A 16,972-nucleotide genomic window follows, 5' to 3' on the forward strand; every position below is an offset into this window, starting at 1 on the left:
TCACAGAAGCATGTGGAAACCTTCACGGGTTCACAAAGTCTTATAACACCCAGGAACAGAGGTACAGGATAGGGAGGCAGCAGGTCTCTCTCGTGCCGCTGTCAGGGAAACTGAGGCAGAACGGGAGCAAGTGAAGTGTCTGCAAAGGAAGAAGGCTCAGGCTCACAGAGCCTCGTCCTCAGGCCATCAAACCACATCACCTTCTCCCAGGCCAGACGGGACCTCCCCAGCCAGGAAGCCCTGGGGCCTGCTCTTTCCTCGGAGAGAATGGTCAAGGGACCCTGTGGTTCCTCTTTATTCCTAAAGGAATGCAGCTGGACCCCTCTCAAGAAAGGTTCCGGATAGTCTTAAATTCACTTAAATTCACGGATAGCCTGTTGGGTGTCTCACACTTCCCCAAAGTAGGGGGGTGGGGGGGGGGGGGACCTCCACTCTTGCCCTAAAGGCAGTCACCTATAGGAATAGCCTGCAAAACTGCTTCGTCCTCAAGAAAGCGCCTCCAATGCCCCTTGTGAAGATCACACAGAGAAGCAGTAAGGCCACAGCTTGGCCTCCATGTACACAAACACAATGGCAGCTAAAGACATTAAACAGCACCGACGCCCCAACCTGGCCCCGGCTTCTCTTGGGTCTCCGTGCTCTGCAGGTGCCTGAAAGCCTGGGCAGGAACCCCGATTCTGTCTGTACCACCTCCGGACCTTACGTGTGTGATCTAACCTCTCTGTGCCTCGGTTTCCCGGCTGATAAAAGGGGGATGGCCACGGTCGCTCTCTCACGGGGTTGTTGGGAAGTTCCGATGCAGCACTGTTCAGCAAAGTGCTCAGCACCGGGCCCGGGACGCAGGAGGGGCTCCATAACCAGCTCCGAGCATTTGCATCCGTATTTCCAGCTTTAGTACAGGTGTCCCCAGATAACTGGATCCTGAAGGCGCCAACTACAGACCAAACCCAAGTCCAGCCCGGAGCGGGGCGGCTGTTTCTTGAATTTTTTTTTTTTTTTCCTTTCGAACCTTGGCAACGAGATAAAGCCTTAGCCTTGAACGACCAGGAGTCCTCAAGGTGGCCCTAGCGGGGAGTGTGTGTCGGGGGGAACCCGGACGCGAAGAGGAGTTTCCCCTCCGGCCCAGCGCAAGCTCCTCGGGGCCTAAGTCTAGGAATCGGTCCCGGAGGGCGGGCTGCGGAACCCGGGCGGCCGGGGCGCAGGTCCGCGGCCAAGTGGGCGTGAATGAATGAACCTGCGGTCCGTCTGCCTCGCGGGGGGGCCTGGGAAGCCACTCTTCCGCGCTCTCGCTCCTCACGTCCGTCCTCTCATGACCTTTGACCCTGCAAACCCCCTCACCTCAGACCCCCGACTCCCCCGCCCCACGTCTGCTCCGGCCTCGCCTGACTCCCTGCTTCCTCACCCGCAGGTCCGAACGGCTCCCGGCGCCACGGCACGGCCCGGCTCGGCTGGGCAGCAAAATGTCCGCGGCCTCGTCCCCCGCCCCGCGCTCTCCCGGTGCGACAGTGCAGCCGGCTGCTCGGAGCCCCACGGCTGTCACCTGCCGAGCGGAAGTGAGCTGCTGGCGCATGGGCACTTCCGGTGGACGCACGGCCCTGGGGGCGGGGTCAAAGGTGCCACCCGGGGGGCGGGTGCTGGACTCGCGGGGCGGGGCCTGGAGGGGGCGGGGCCACGGGGAGTTAACCCCTTCGTGGCCGCGGCGTTGCTTCGCCGATGCGCCCCGCCCGGCGCTGAGAAAAATTAGCCGGTTTCAGCCGCTGAGTCATGGAACGTGGGTGGGGAACATCGCAGAGACTTTGAGGTCCATCTCTCCCTTCTGTTTTATCCAAGGAGAACTTCATAATGTTCCACTTCCCCTTTTATGGGGTCTGCCAGGACCTCAGTTCCTATAGCCACCTCTCTCCGATTGGTACTATTTTTTTATATATATATATTTCTTTATTGATTTCAGAGAGGAAGGGAGAAGGACAGATAGAAACATCAATGATGAGAGAGAATCATTGATCGAATGCCTCCTGCACACCTCCTACTGGGGATCAGGCCCTCAACACAGGCATGTGCCCTTGGCGGGAATCGAACCCGGGACCCTTCAGTCCGCAGGCTGATGCTCTATCCATTGAGCCAAGCCGGCTAGGGCCGATTGGTACTATTAACTTTCTCCTCCTGATAGATAGTTTCTTTTTTATTATTTCTTTTTTATTTTTTAAGTATATTTTATTGATTTTTTACAGAGAGGAAGGGAGAGGGATAGAGAGAAACATCGATGAGAGAGAAACATCGATCAGCTGACTCCTGCATGCCCCCTACAGGGACATGATGTGCCCGCAACCCAGGTACGTGCCCTTGGCCGGATTCGAACCTGGGACCTTTCAGTGACTCTCTATCCACTGACCCGTCAGGGCTCCTTATAGATAATTTCTGATCATCCCCTTTAAAACATTACTTCATTGCTACTCTTTAAAAATGTTCTGCTGGGCAAATGATGTTTGCATTGTAGAGAAGTGGAAATACACTAGCAAGCAAAAAGATTTTTAAAAAACATCTGCAGTTCATTTGCTCTGAGACATTCACTTTTAACATTTTTGGTGCATTTCCTTCCAAACCTGATATATCATTGGGTGTTTTTAACTCACTAAAATATTGGTAAAAGCTTTCCCCAAACCATCAGTACATTTCTATGCGGTGCTTTCCAATGCCTGTATTGTATTCCACTGTAGGGATGACATCTCTGTTCCCAAAAACAGCCCCCTACAGTTGTACCCTTAGGTTATCAATCTTTTCATATTATAAAACTAAATAAATAAGCTTGTACAGCCAAGTCTGTATGCCCCATCTAATCTAGATATCGTTTTAATATTTAATATCATTTTATGTGTTTAATCAGCCTTAAGTTCTTTTAGACAATTTTTATTTTTAAATAGTTATAGACCTACAGGAAATTGCAAAAATAATACATAAGAGTCCCATGTACCCTTCACCCAGCTTCCCTCGATGGTGACATTTTATGTATTAGTAGCATAAATCAAAACCGGGAAATTAGCATTGGTACAATACCATTAACTAAATTCACAGACCTTATTCCATTTTAAAATCCTTTTCTGGAAAACAAAATGATTTTCTAAGTATGTGCCCTGTTCCGCGTGCTAGGCACAGCTATCTGGAGCAACTACCTTTCTTTCGTGAAAAACGTTGGCAAACACCATCAGCCTCACTGGAAAACAAAACTTCCCTGGGAATGTAACATGGAAAGAGACTGATTATTCAACAAGACACGATTTCCCTCTCACTGGACCCTTACCTGCCCCCAGGAGGCTTCATCCCATCAGAGGGAGGCTGGGAGGAGTTGTGATGTCATGAAACGAACAAGGACCTGCTGCTGGCACTGTGAGACCTTCAGCAAGTCCCTTCCTCTTTGGGACACACGGCATCTCAGAGCCTGTCCTTCCCACCCTCCCTCTACACGGCTGCATCATAAAACACATGCTGACCTAAGTATTCTTTCCATCGAAGCCACTAGAGGGCGCACGGGTGACATGAACTGCCATCCCTCCCTTCCTTTCTGTGTCCCAACCTTCTTTCTATGGGATTCTTATACGATTTCGATTTCTCTCCTTCAATCTCTGTTTGCTTGCTGTTTTTACGCTACAAATTCCTAAAAGCTGCCTCAGCCCGGCTGGCGTGGCTCAGTGGTTGAGCATTGACCTATAAACCAGGAGGTCAAGGTTCGATTCCCGGTCAGGGCACATGCCCTGGTTGCAGGCTCCATCCCCAGGGTGGGGCGTGCAGGAGGCAGCTGATCAGTGATTCTCTCTCCTCATTGATGTTTCTATCTTTTCCTCCTTCTCGCTTCCTCTCTGAAATCAATAAAAATATGTTAAAAATAAAATAAAAGATGCCTCCGATCCTTTTTGGAAGGAGGCAGGAGGTGACTTTGCCGACAGCCTCACTAACAAGGCCAGCTCCCCATCTGTGGAGGGTGGACAGATCCAAATCCTTCCCACTCCGGGTAGGTCTGGCACAACCCTCAGGGCAGAGGGGCCTGGAGACTGCCCGGGACCCCTCCTCTGCCCCCCCCTCCCCCTGCTGCAAATACTCTCATTTGTCCATTCCTGGTCTTACCAGGAACAATATTCTGCTCAACCCCTCCGCGCTCTGCTGCCTACAGGTAATAATGGCGGTGATGGCGTGGCAACGATGGCAGTGCCATTTGCCAGAAACTCATCATGTGACAGACTCCACACAAAAATCATTTCATCGGATTGTCTCCCTTAATTCGCATGCTATCCCGATGGGGTAGGTACAGTTGCCATCCTCGTTTCGTAGGTGAGGTTGTCATTTCCATTCAGCTGGAAAAGAGCTGGGCTGGGAGGGAGTTCGTACAGCTGGGGGAGAGCCCCGCCCAGAATCACAGAATCCTGGGCTTGAACCCAGGCTCTGCCATTTCTAGCTGTGTGACCCTGAGCCGGTCACTTGCCCTCTCTGTGCCTCTTTCCTCTGATGCCCACTCCGCAGGCCTGCCACAAGGGCCAAAGGATGTCGTAGCACACTGCAGACATCAGCCATTGTTCCAGACTAAATGCATTATTTTTTTAAAATATATTTTATTGATTTTTTACAGAGAGGAAGCCTCAGTGGGCCTGTATCGGGCCCTATTTGTAAGGCACTATGTTGGACTGTTTGCTAATCATTTCAGAAATACAGGTGAGCCCTAGCTGGTTTGGCTCAGTGGACAGAGCATCGGCCTGTGGACTGAAAGGTCCTGGGCATGTACCTCGGTCGCAGGCTCGGTCCCAGGCCCTGGTAGGGCCTCCTGCGGGAGGCAACCAATAGATGTGTCTCTCTCACATCTCTCTCACATCTCTCTCTCTCTCCCTTTTACTTTCTCTAAAAATCAATGGAAAAATATAAAATAAAATAAAAATTAAGCCCTAGCTGGTTTGGCTCAGTGGATAGAGCATTGGCCTGTGGACCAAAGGGTCCCGGGTTTGATTCTGGTCAAGGGCACGTACCTTGGTTGCAGGCTCCTCCCCAGCCCGGGCCCTGGTCAGGGCGCATGCAGGAGGCAACCAATCGACGTGTTTCTCTCACATCGATGTTTCTCTCTGTCTCTCCCTCTCTCTCCCACGCTCCCTAAAAACCAATGGGAAAATATCCTCGGGTGAGGATTAACAACAACAAAAAAATAAATAAATAAACACAAATTAAAAAAAAAAATGTTCCCCCTTAACCGTGAAAGTGGCACATGCTTGTAGTGAAAACTTTCAACAGAACAGAAGCTCCTCCCCCCTCACCACCTCACAGAGGACCCTCCTGTGCCAGGGGCAGCCCCTCCCAGGGTGAAGGTGGGGCTCCGAGGCGGCGCCTCTGCTGACACCGCTGGCCTTGGGCAGCGTCCTTGGCCTTGGTGAGTCGCTGTAAAGTGAGAGACTAACAGGACTCCCCCACCCCCGCCACCCCAGGGGTTGATGGGCGGCTGAAGGCTGAAGTGTGTGCCCACACGCACAGTGCTTGGCACAAGGCCCACACAGGAGATGCCCTTGATGGGTGGTGGCCCTTGTTAGTGATGCCAGACCCTCCAGAAAGGCTCTAGAAAAGTCCTGAGCAGTTTAAGCTCCAGAAGGGCTCTGGGCTGTGCTAACACTCACAGCACAGGAACCAGAGCCTGGACAAGTTCTTTTTATTTTTATTTTTTTATTATTATTTTTTTACTTTATTGATTTTTTACAGAGAGGAAGGGAGAGGGATAGAGAGTTAGAAATATCGATGAGAGAGAAACATCGATCAGCTGCCTCCTGCACACCCCCTACTGGGGATGTGCCCGCAAGCAAGGTACATGCCCTTGACCGGAATCGATCCTGGGACCTTTCAGTCCGCAGGCCAACGCTCTACCCACTTAGCCAAACTGGTTAGGGTTCCATTGATTTTTAGAGAGTGGAAGAGAGAGGGAAAGACAGAGAGAAATATCGATGTGAGAGAAACACATCAACTGGTTGCCTCCTGCACGAGCCTCGACCAGGGCCCGGGCCAGGGAGGAGCCTGCAACCAAGGTTGCAACTGAGGTACATGCCCTTGACCAGAATTGAACTCGAGACCCTTGGGTCCAAGGCCAATGCTCTATCCACTGAGCCAAACTGGCTAGGGCAAGCCTGGACAGGGTCTATGCTCATCGCTCTCCCAGGGTCTGGGTCCCAGCACCAGGGGACTCTGGGGGGCCTGATGCCAACAGGGTCTTCTGACCCCTGCCCACCCCCATGCTCGGAGCCTGCCCCTGGGAGGGCTTTCCTCAGCCTGGAGGAGGCAGGCCCAACCAGAAGCCCACCTATTGCCGGGCCGGGCCCGCGCCACGTGCTGCATCAGACCTTTCCTCTGCAACCTCCCCAAGCTCCCGGTGGCCGTCAATCTTCTCCCCGCAGGAACGGCAGAGGCCCTTTTGGTAGCTTGCGCAGGGCCGACTCCCTTGCCCTCCTCCTGGCTCTGCGGGGTGCAGCTCCTCTCCAGGTCCAGGGCAAGATGCCCAGGGCTTGGCCACTGCAGCGTTCTTGCCCTCATCCTTCAAGGCCATCCAAGGGGCGGGCTCCCCACTCACCTGGCCCGTCCCTTCGCGGCCTCCCGCTCTCCACCTGGAAAACAAGGGGCTTGGGTCTGAATCTTTTTAAAGAGTTTGATCACTCTTCTCCTAGTCTCTATCCCTCAACGCACTCACAACCCAACACGATTTTGCACAAAGTGTTACCAGCTGCTTCCCCCAGCAGATCGGCCTCTGCATTTCAGGAGCAAAGAGCAAGTTGCAAAACAGAATGTACAGTAACACCTTATGTTAATATTTTACTTGTAAATATATATGAACATCGGGAGAGCCCTAGATGGTTTGGCTCAGTGGATAGCATCGGTCTGTGGACTGAAGGGTCCCAGGTTCGATTCCCATCAGGGGCACATGCCTGGGTTGTGGGCTAGATCCCCAGTAGGGGGCATGCAGGAGGCAGCCAATCAATGGTTCTCTCTCATCATTGATGTTTCTATCTCTCTTTCCCTTCCTCTCTGAAATCAATAAAGTATATATATATTTTTTAAATGGGGAGAAATCTATGTAATAAATGGTTCTAGAGCTTGTTTCTATGGAGTGGGGTTTCAGGGGCTACCACTGTGTGCCTCAGACATTTTTGTGACTAGATGTTTTTTTTAACAAGCGTGTGCCACTTTTAGGAAATTTTCCCCCTTTAAAACATGATCCCATAATATTATCATCAACCACTGTCTCCAGGCCCTTGATCCGAATGGTAATGAGGCCTCAGGCTTCTGCAGTGCAATCAACAATGAATTGACCCAGCTGGTTTGGCTCAGTGGCTAGAGTGTTGACCCTTGGATTAAACGCAGTGGTTCTCAAACCTTTCTAATGCCGAGACCCTTTAATAATACAGTTCCTCATGTGGTGGTGACCCCCAACCATAAAATTATTTTCGTTGCCACTTCATCACTGTAATTTTGCTACTGTTATGAATCGTAATGTAAATACCTGTGTTTTCCGATGGTCTTAGGCTCTACAGCAGCGGTTTTCAACCTGTGGGTTTCGAGCCACAGGTTAAGAACCGCTAGAAGGGTCTCAGCATTAGAAAGGCTGAGAATCACTGGATTAAAGGGTCCCGGGTTTGATTCCGTTCAAGGGCATGTACCTCGGTTGCAGGCTTGATTCCCCGCCCTGACGGGGCACCTGCAGGAGGCAACCAATTGATTGTATCTCTCACATTGATGTTTCTCTCTGTCTCTCCTCCTCCCTTCCACTCTCTCTAAGAAAAAAAAAAAAAAAAGAATCCTCAGGTGAGGATAACACACACACACACACACACACACACACACACACACACACAAAGAGTTAACAGGATTAAGGCCATGACCTGACATAACTGATCCCTATGGGCAAGGTAAGTGATATTGTAGGCCTCCGTTTACCCTCCAACATGGGTTAGTGCTAATTCCTACACCTCGAAGCATTCCTTCCCTTGATAAGAAGACAAAGAAAATAGTGACCTGAATTTTTTTTTGGTTTTGTTTAAAGACTCTTGAATGAGGCGGGTTCTCAAGGACCCTGCCTGCCTCCCCAGGGGAAGTAGGAGGTCTTGGAATTGCTCTCATTGGCCCCGGCCAACTTCTTCCCAGCTGTTGGGTCTCCAGCTGGCTCCCCGGAAGGTCCCCCCAGGGCCAAGAACTCAAAGGACGAATGGAGCTAAGGGAATCTAGCCTGGACTCTGTGTCTGGCACCGGTTCAGCAACGGGGATATAAAAAACCCAGACATCACCTCATTGCTGTTTCATCAAAAAAGGAGGCTTTCTTCCTGCACATCCCTGCAGAGGACACATTCCTGCTGGCTGTGTGGCCGGGGAGGGAGCAGAAAGAGCAGGAGGAGGGAGGATGGGGAGTTCTCCGGATCCTGGGGGCCAGAGGGCAGGCGGCCAGGGTCAGCTTGGTTACCATAACAACTGCACTCCCAGGCACTACGTGGGCACCTCAGATGACACCTGCTTCTAAGGAGACGTGAAGGGGCTTGTCTGAGGTCACTGGGCTACAGCCAGTCTCTGTCCCCCAGTCTGACTGACTCCTGAGCCAGTGTTCTCTGCTTCCAGGGAGGACAGAGACTCGTGGCCTAAGCACGGTTTTCTTAGCTGCGTGCAAGCTTGGGCAGGTCGGAGACCCCTCCTGGGTGCTTAAGGATCGCCCTCAGGGATTTTCAGAGGAAAACTCCAGGCCGCCCAACCTCTTCCCCCAACATACTAGTAGCTCTTCCATGAGTGCATGTGGCGGGCTTTCCTGGAAGATTCGGTCTGAATACAGGCCTGATGGCCACAGAAAGACAATGAAAACAAACCAACCCCCCCCCCCCCCCCGCCCACAAGACCAGACAGTCTCCAAGAACTATATCGGGAAAGAGGAACACCTGTGATAATCTGAACAATAACGATTTATTTTTTTTAAATATATATTTTATTGATATTTTTACAGAGAGGAAAGGAAAGGGACAGAGAGCTAGAAACATCAATGAGAGAGAAAACATCGACCAGCTGCCTCCTGCACACCCCCCACCGGGGATGTGCCCGCAACCAATGTACATGCCCTTGACCGGAATCGAACCCGGGACCCTTCAGTTCGCAGACCGACGCTCTATCCACCGAGCCAAACCGGTTTCGGCTGAACAATAACGATTTATTTAAAAAAATAAAAATAAAAATAAATAAAAATAAAATGAAGGGAAAAAAAAAAAAAAAAGAAGAAGAAGGTTCCCTCGCCTAGCAGCGCGGTTGAGTATCAACCTATGAACCAGGAGGTCACGGTTCGATTCCTGGTCAGGGCACATGCCCGGGTTGCGGGCTCGATCCCTAGTGTGGGGCGTGCAGGAGGCAACCGATCAATGATATTCTCCTACCGTTGATGTTTCTGTTTCTCTCCCTCTCTCCCCCTTCCTCTCTGAAATCAATAAAAATAATTAATAATAATAATAAAGAAGATTCTCTTAGTCCTGCCCCACCAGCTCCCCTGGCCCTGCCTACTCAGTCCACCTGGCTCCGGTCGTCATGGCTTCTCCTCCTCTGATTCCTTCTCTGGAGGACCTTGAGTGCCCTCATGCCTTGCTGAGTGCTGGTCAGAATAGGGGGGACCCCGCAGTTCTATCAGGACTCCTCAGCAGGGTGCCCCAAGGCCAGTGCCCCAACATGACTAGACAGAGGTGGGCCTCACCACCCCAAGCCTTGCTCTCCCGTTCCTCTCCCAGTCTTCAGGGTCACTGCCAGGTCAGCAGGCCCAAGGGCGTTTCGGGAAAAGCTGTGCATGCAGAGTTTTCTGCTAAATCACCCAGGTGTTGAATGTTGACACCTGTACTGGTCATTTGCTCTGTGAGGTCAGACCCATTCTCTGGCCCTCCTCTGCTCTGCTGGGCCCTGGTGAGTGGGGGGATGGAGGCGGGGGGGGGGCGGGCTGACCACTGTGAAATACATTTCCCAAGCTCCTTTGCCAACTGGCGGTTCAGCCACGGGGAGGCAACGGAGGCTGGCAGGTGGGAAGAGGCCTGGTTGCACCAGTGCCCTCCAGACAGGTCATAAGCTTGGGGAACCACCCCCCACCATCGTTTGGCCCCTATTCGTCCCCCAAACGTGGGCTCTGTTTTGTGACAGATATGGCAACTAATTCAAATCCTCTTTTTCCCCCCCATATTTTTTTATGGTGATAAAAAATATGTAACATAACCATTTTTAAGTGGACGATGGAGTGGCGTCAGTCAGTTACATTCACAATGTTGTGCAACCATGACCACTATCCACTTTTTTTGTTTTGTTTTTTAATATTTCTACTGATTTTTTTACAGAGAGGAAGGGGAAAGGGATAGAGAGTTAGAAACATTGATCAGCTGCCTCCTGCACACCCCCTACTGGGGATGTGCCCGCAACCAAGGTACATGCCCTTGACCGGAATCGAACCTGGGACCCCTCAGTCCACAGGCTGACGCTCTATCCACTGAGCCACACCAGCCAGGCCACTCTCCACTTCTAAATGACATCCTTTTAATACCCTTGGGTTGCAGGCCCCCTCAGCCCATGAGCTGCCTGCCTGTGACTTTCACTTTGCAGGTGGCATATACTCTCATGCATCCCCCCACCACGGAGTTAACGGAAGAGGGAAGATGATCCCTTTTCACAGAGGAAAAGGGCTCAGGCAGGTCAAGGCTACGGACAAAGACACCTGATGCCCTGTCTGGTACCCCACCCAGCTTCCTGTGAATCCCCCTCCCCCACTCTTCAAACCTGTGCACCTGTCCCCTGCTGTCCTGGTCCCCAACTGGGGGAGAACTCCTGCCATCGTGCTTCCCCTTGGAGTGTCTTTCCTGGGAGTGGAGTGGGGGCGGGGCGGCAGGGAGGCTGCAGAGGCGGCTGCAGCCCTGGCTGAGTCCCTGGCGGGCTTGCGGCTCTGCAGAGGGAGGAGCATGGGAGGAGATGCTGAGTTGGGCTCAGAGTGCTCCAGCTCCAGCCGCAGTGAGAACAAGATGCCCAGAAAGGCCCACTGGGGGTGGCCTGGTGACCTCACCCCGCAGCTGGGTGGCAGAAGAGGGCAGGAGGAGGCTTGGTCAGGCCTACAGGCCGGGGGGGTCCTGCCTTTAGGGGCTGGGCCTGAAGAAAGGGGCAGGCAGGGGGCCTGACTACATGGAAGAGAAACTTCTTTTTTTTAAATGGGTTTTTATTTTATTTTTTAAAAAATATATTTTACTAACTATTTTACAAAGCGGAAGGGAGAATTAGAAACATCGATGAGAGAGAAACATTGATCAGCTGCCTCCTGCACACCCCCCCACCGGGGATGTGCCCGAAACCAAGGTACATGCCCTTGACCAGAATCGAACCCTGGGACCCTTCAAATGACCAGTACAGGTGTCAACATTCACAGTCTACAGGCCAATGCTCTATCCACTGAGCCAAACCAGTCAGGGCGAAACTTCTTTTTTTTTTTTTTTTTTCAAATATATTTTTTATTTATTTCAGAGAGAAAGGGAGAGGGAGAGAGAGAGAAACATCAATGATGAGAGAGAATCATTGATCGGCTGTCTCCTGCACGCCTCACACTGGGGACTGAGCTCGCAACTCCGGCATCTGCCTGACCAGATCTGGAACCGTGACCTTCTGGTTCATAGGTCCACGCTCAACCACTGAGCCACGCAGGCTGGGCTATTTAGTGATTTTTAGAGAGGAAGTGGGAGAGAGAGAAACATTGATTTATTGTTCCACTTATTTATGCATTCATTGGTTAATTATTTTTTAAAAAATGTATTTTTATTAATTTCAGAGAGGAAGGGAGAGGGAGATAGAAACATCAATGATGAGAAAGAATCATTGATCGGCTGCCCTATCAATGCATACCCCCTATTGGGGTCTGAGCACACAACTCGGGCATGTGCCCTTGACTGGAATTGAACCTGGAACCCTTCAGTCCGCAGGCTGACGCTCTATCCACTGAGCAAACCAGCTAGGGCGATTGGTTGACTCTTGTATGTGCCCTGACTGGGGATTGAACCCACAACTTTGGTGTATTGGGATGATGCTCTAACCAACTGAGCTATCTGGCCAGTGCTTGGGCCACACTTTCAAGCCCATCTTTAGCAGTCATCCTATGCCCACCAGCCAATCAAGAGTGAGTATGCAAATCAACCCAACAAAGATGGCGGGTTAATTTGCATATGCAGGCTGGGGTGAGATGCCTGCTATGAGGGGAAGGGGGGCGGGGGGACGGAGGGAGCTACAGGAGCGGTGCTCCGGCCAGAGTAGAGAAGACTGAAGGCAAGGCCTGGGTCCCGGGTGCCGGAGGAAAACCGGTGGCGGCAGCCAGGGGAAGGAAGGCCTATTGCACGAATCTTTGTGCAACGGGCCTCTAGTATGAATAATAAGAAGCCCACGGACTTGGAACGTGGCGGGGAGGGCCAGGCTACTTCCTTTGTGTGCGGGGGGAAGGGTTCAAGGAAGCATAGGACGTTGTTCTTGTGTGTCTGGTTTAGATTTTTAAAAATATTTTAAAAATTCATTTCAGAGAGGAGGGGAACGAGAGAGAGAGAGAGAGAGAGAGAACTAGAAACACTAATCCTAACCCTGCACGCCCCACACTGGGGATCAAGCCCACAACCCGAATCGAACCCTGACCTCCTGGCTCATAGGTCCACGCTCAATCCCTGAGCCACGCCGGCCGGGACTTGATATTTCTGTGTTTGAGCAGGTGACGTGCGCACAGTTTGGACCTGGGCGACATCAGGCAGGGGGTGAGCAAGCTGTCAGAGTTCAGCACCCAGAGGCCCAGGTCCCCAGGCTTGCGGCCCCCGCAGCTGCTGTCCCCCCAGGGGAGGCCGCCTGGCGGCAGGGGAGGTCCTGGCGGCCACGTGCTGGAGCCGGGGAGTAGGAGGCCCGGCCAGGGGAGGACCCGGGCTCTGGGCTCTTAAAGCCCCGAAGGCGTGTACAGCTGATCCACGTACCAGTTAAAAGTGCGGATTAGCTATTAACTGGTTAAAAGTGCGGATTTTGTAATCAAAGAAAACACGATAATTTCAAGAGAAACATCAAAAGTGCTTTCTTCAAAGTAATGTCCATCGCTAGCCACACATTTCCCCCATCTTTCAGGTAATTTGTGGATACCATCCCAATAGAACTTTTTTTGTTTTGAGGCAGACCATTCAGAGACCCCATTTTCCACTTCTTCTTATGTTTCTAAGCGCGGCCTCCGTGCACACAGGCCTGGCCGTCCGAGGACCGTCTGAGGGACAGGGGTCACTGACCTTGAGGTTCCTGCTCCGCCAGCCTTTCCCATGTTCACGGCGGGGGTTGCGTTCTTCGTTTTCTTGGGACTTCGGAGGAAGGACAAAGCCTGCAGATCCCTTAACTGGACCTGCTCCGGGGTTTGGGTGGCCGGACGGTGAGTGAGGAATTCCGGGCCAGAGGATAGGAGACTCCGATCCAAGCCTCAGCCTCGGCCTCCGGTCGACAGAGGGCGGAGGAGCGCTGGCCCCATCACCTAGCCCCATCATAACCTGGCCCCATCATCAGGCCCCATCATATGGCCCCATTATTAGGCACCATCATTTGGCTCCATCATTTGCCCCCATCAATTAGGCCCCATCATTTGGCCCCATCATCACCCGGCCCCTACAAAGGTGCAGCAGGCCGGAACTGTCCGGATGCGTGGTGCTGAAATGTCCTGGTGATCTTCCGGGTCTCCAACAGGGCCACACAGTCCATTGTTCCAGGGACTGGGTACATCAACAGTGAATAAAACAGACAAGAATCCCAGCCCTTATGAAGTTTACATTCTATAGGAGGAGACAAGGTAAGATAGAATTTCCCATGTTAGAACAGGTCAAGTTCTATTGAAAAAAATAAAGCCAAGAAAAGAATGAGTTTAGCAAATGCATCCCAAAACCGTGGTCACATGTTGCTATCCCAGAGAGGTCACACAGACACCACATATGTAAGCGGTCAGGTCAGGTACAGGATGCCAGGCTGGGAAGTGAGCCCCCCACATAAAGGATGTGCGGACACTGGGTCACAGGTCACAGGGACTCTCTGCTGGGCCACTGTCAGAGGCCGGACCTCAGCCCCAGCTAGTGGCCTATTCCCTCTCATTCCCCCACCCTCAGGTCATCATCGAGGCCTCCCCCGCGTCAGAGAAATGGATTTCCACCCGGTGTATCGAACACCCTGGATGATTTGAGACACCACCGCTGGGTCCACTCAGGCAACTTACATCCTCACTCTGGCCTCAGTTTACTCATCAGTAAAATAGGGACGATGATCCTTGCCACTTAGTGAACCAGGTGTGAGGGGGTACCAAGGAGAAAGTGGTGGCTGTACAGGTGGGAGGGATTCTCCCTCTTTAGGGTCTCATTCTTCAGAGACCGCAGTGCTCAGCACAGGGTCTAACCCTATCGCTGCTGAATGAATGAAGCAAAGCAAACAGCAGTGCTTGGCTGCTGTTCCCCAGGGAGTTTCACGCTGCAGCCCCTTCGCTGAGGGCCACCAGCCTTGGGGTCTACAGGAGCCCAGAGGGCTGCCCAGGGACAGCGGGAGTGAGGCTCCACTCTGAGTGGGTCTTTCAGCGTGGGCCACTGTGGGAGACACTTGGGGGTAAGAAGAGCCTTCAGGCCAGGCCAAGGTGTTGCTCAGCAATTGAGCATGGACCCAGGAACCAAGAGGTCACCGGTTCAATGTCACCGGTTCGATTCCAAGTCAGGGCACATGCCCAGGTTGCAGGCTTGATCCCCCGAGGCAGCTGCTTGAGGATTCTCTCTTATCATTGATGTTTCTATCTCTCTCTCCCTCTCCCTTCCTCTCTGAAATTAATAAAAAAAAGTATGAGGAGGAGAAGGAGGAGGAGGAGGAGGAGGAGGAGGAGGAGGAGGAGGAGGAGGGCCTGTGGCCAAACAAGTTTGGGGAAGCCGGCACACTCAACTCACCGCTGGTAGATCCCCAATGTTCATCGCCTCGTCCAGGCTCCAAGGGCCCTATTTAGCCATGAAACTCCCTCTTCTTCTCTCTCCTTTTTGGGTGAGCACTTACCACCCGGAAGTAGGTGCCTTGGGAAACGCCGCACTGGAATTTGGGAAGGACCTGAGCATTCTGGTCCCAGGGATAGAAGTTTCGAGGCGTATAGAGTTCTGTACCTTCTAGTCACTACCACAGGGCACGTACTCAGTAAACTCGTGATGGGTACGAATGAATCTGTGGTTCTACTCACTTCCAAAGGGTAAGAACCGAAGGGAGGAAGATGGAAGTGATCCGAGGCCTCAGGGATCAGGGCAGAATCAGTTTTGCTCCCCTGCAGACCACAAGTTTGGCAGGAGAACTGACGGAATGTATTCCCCTGAGGACAACACAGAGTGCGGAGTGTGATGGGGTGGATTAGCCACGGGGGACCCGGGAGGGAGGACTTCACTAAATGGGGGAGTCAAGGAGGCCAGAAAAGGCATCCTGGAGGGGGCAGCCTGCAGGGCCCTTTGCGGGGAGGGGTGACCTGAGAGCTCTCACCCTCATGCCATTTTTTCCCCAGCCACCTCATGCTTGGGACTTCCTGCTTGGACTCCACAGGCAGCTGCTAACCCATGGTTGTGGCCCCCTGGCCTTGACAGAACCCATCTTGGCTCCTTCCTCTCTTTCACCTGGCCCCTCCCAACACACTCCCCTTTGCTGTCAGCCCTCCCACACCCAGAGGAGGTCTCTGCATTATGCAGACCACTGAAAAGACCCAGTGGAACAAGGCTCCAGTGGTAAAATTACAAGCAGGATGACAAGTAAATGGGGAGCCATGTGACACCAAGGGGACCCTGCGTCAGCCCTGCCCCCCCTCCCCCCCCCCGCCCACACACATATGAAGTGCCATTCTCAGAAGCCTCCATCCTCCCAGCACCAACTGCAAACCGGCCCCTCTGCCCCGGCACACGAGAGCTAGCCTGGATCTTTAAAGAGGGGGAAAGTGCTTCATCATGTTCCGCTTCTCCACGCAAACCCAGAAGAAACTCCCTCCCGCCTCCTGCCTCCTCCTCCCCGGCGCACTCTCCTTCCAGTAAAACGTGGTTAAAGGGACAGCGCCGTCACTTCCGCATTGCTCAGGGTCTGCTTGGAAGGGGGGAGGGTGGGAAAGGGGGGGGGGGGAGCTTGGAATAAGGTGGAAGGCACGGAGAAACGAACCCGCAGAGGACTTTTCCGAGGGATCCGTTTGCCCCCATCTTGGGGATCCCGCAGAAGGAAGAAGGGTGCGTATTGGAGAAGCAGTGGTGGGGGTTGAGGTAACTGGCGAAGGGAGGCTCAGATCTGAGAGCAGAAGTCCACACGGACTCTAGGGGATCCCTTCCCAGCATCAGCAGGACAGCCCAGGTGTGTATGTTAAGAGAACTTCACAGAAAACCTGGGGTCGGGACCCCCACCAGAAAGTCGATGGGCTGGGTCCTCGGCTCCCTTGGTGACCCTGCCAGGCCATTCATTCATTCACCCTCTCCCTCCCAGTTCCCCATCCGCACGGCCCAAAGGTCGGGGCAAAGCGGATCTGCAAACCTCCTTCCCCTCCTCCCAACGCCAAGGTTAACCCTTCCCTCCCGGAAGGGGAGCGGGCGCTGTCCCCGGTGCTGAAGTGCCATCTGCAGTGCTGCGGGCACTCACTCGCAAGGCATTGGAAATTAGCCCAAAGGAGAAAAAGTTAAATGGCATCGGCAGTTCCAGGCCCCCTCCCCCCACACACCCCCAAGGTCAAGGACCCCTTTTTCTACCTGACCCTCCAATAGGGCTTATGGGGGTGAGGGACTTTGGTGTCTAACAGCATCCCACTACTTCCCTGGGTGGGGGTGAGAAGGGATGCCGATGGGGCGCCCACTCACCGGTTGTGGGGGTGGGGGAAGAGATGCCGAGTTGAAGGTGAGGAGATGGAAAGGGGAGAACTAGGGAGATGGGAAAGCAGCCGTGGGGA

The 16,972-nt window shown here is 52.9% G+C and overlaps 1 protein-coding gene across 3 annotated transcripts in view; it reads right to left on the reverse strand.

The window, feature by feature from the left end:
* The window catches only part of AP1B1 (adaptor related protein complex 1 subunit beta 1), a 43,216-nt gene extending 41,682 nt beyond the window's left edge, over positions 1–1,534 (reverse strand). For all 3 annotated transcript variants that reach the window (XM_028146779.2, XM_054712562.1, XM_054712561.1), the window contains exon 1: positions 1,403–1,534. The gene's annotated coding sequence lies outside the window, so the exon portion shown is untranslated. The remainder of the gene's footprint in view (positions 1–1,402) is intronic.
* Positions 1,535–16,972: the final 15,438 nt, after the last annotated feature.

This window comes from Eptesicus fuscus, chromosome 23 (genome assembly GCF_027574615.1).
Source record: "Eptesicus fuscus isolate TK198812 chromosome 23, DD_ASM_mEF_20220401, whole genome shotgun sequence".
NCBI classification, from domain to species: Eukaryota; Metazoa; Chordata; class Mammalia; order Chiroptera; family Vespertilionidae; genus Eptesicus; species Eptesicus fuscus.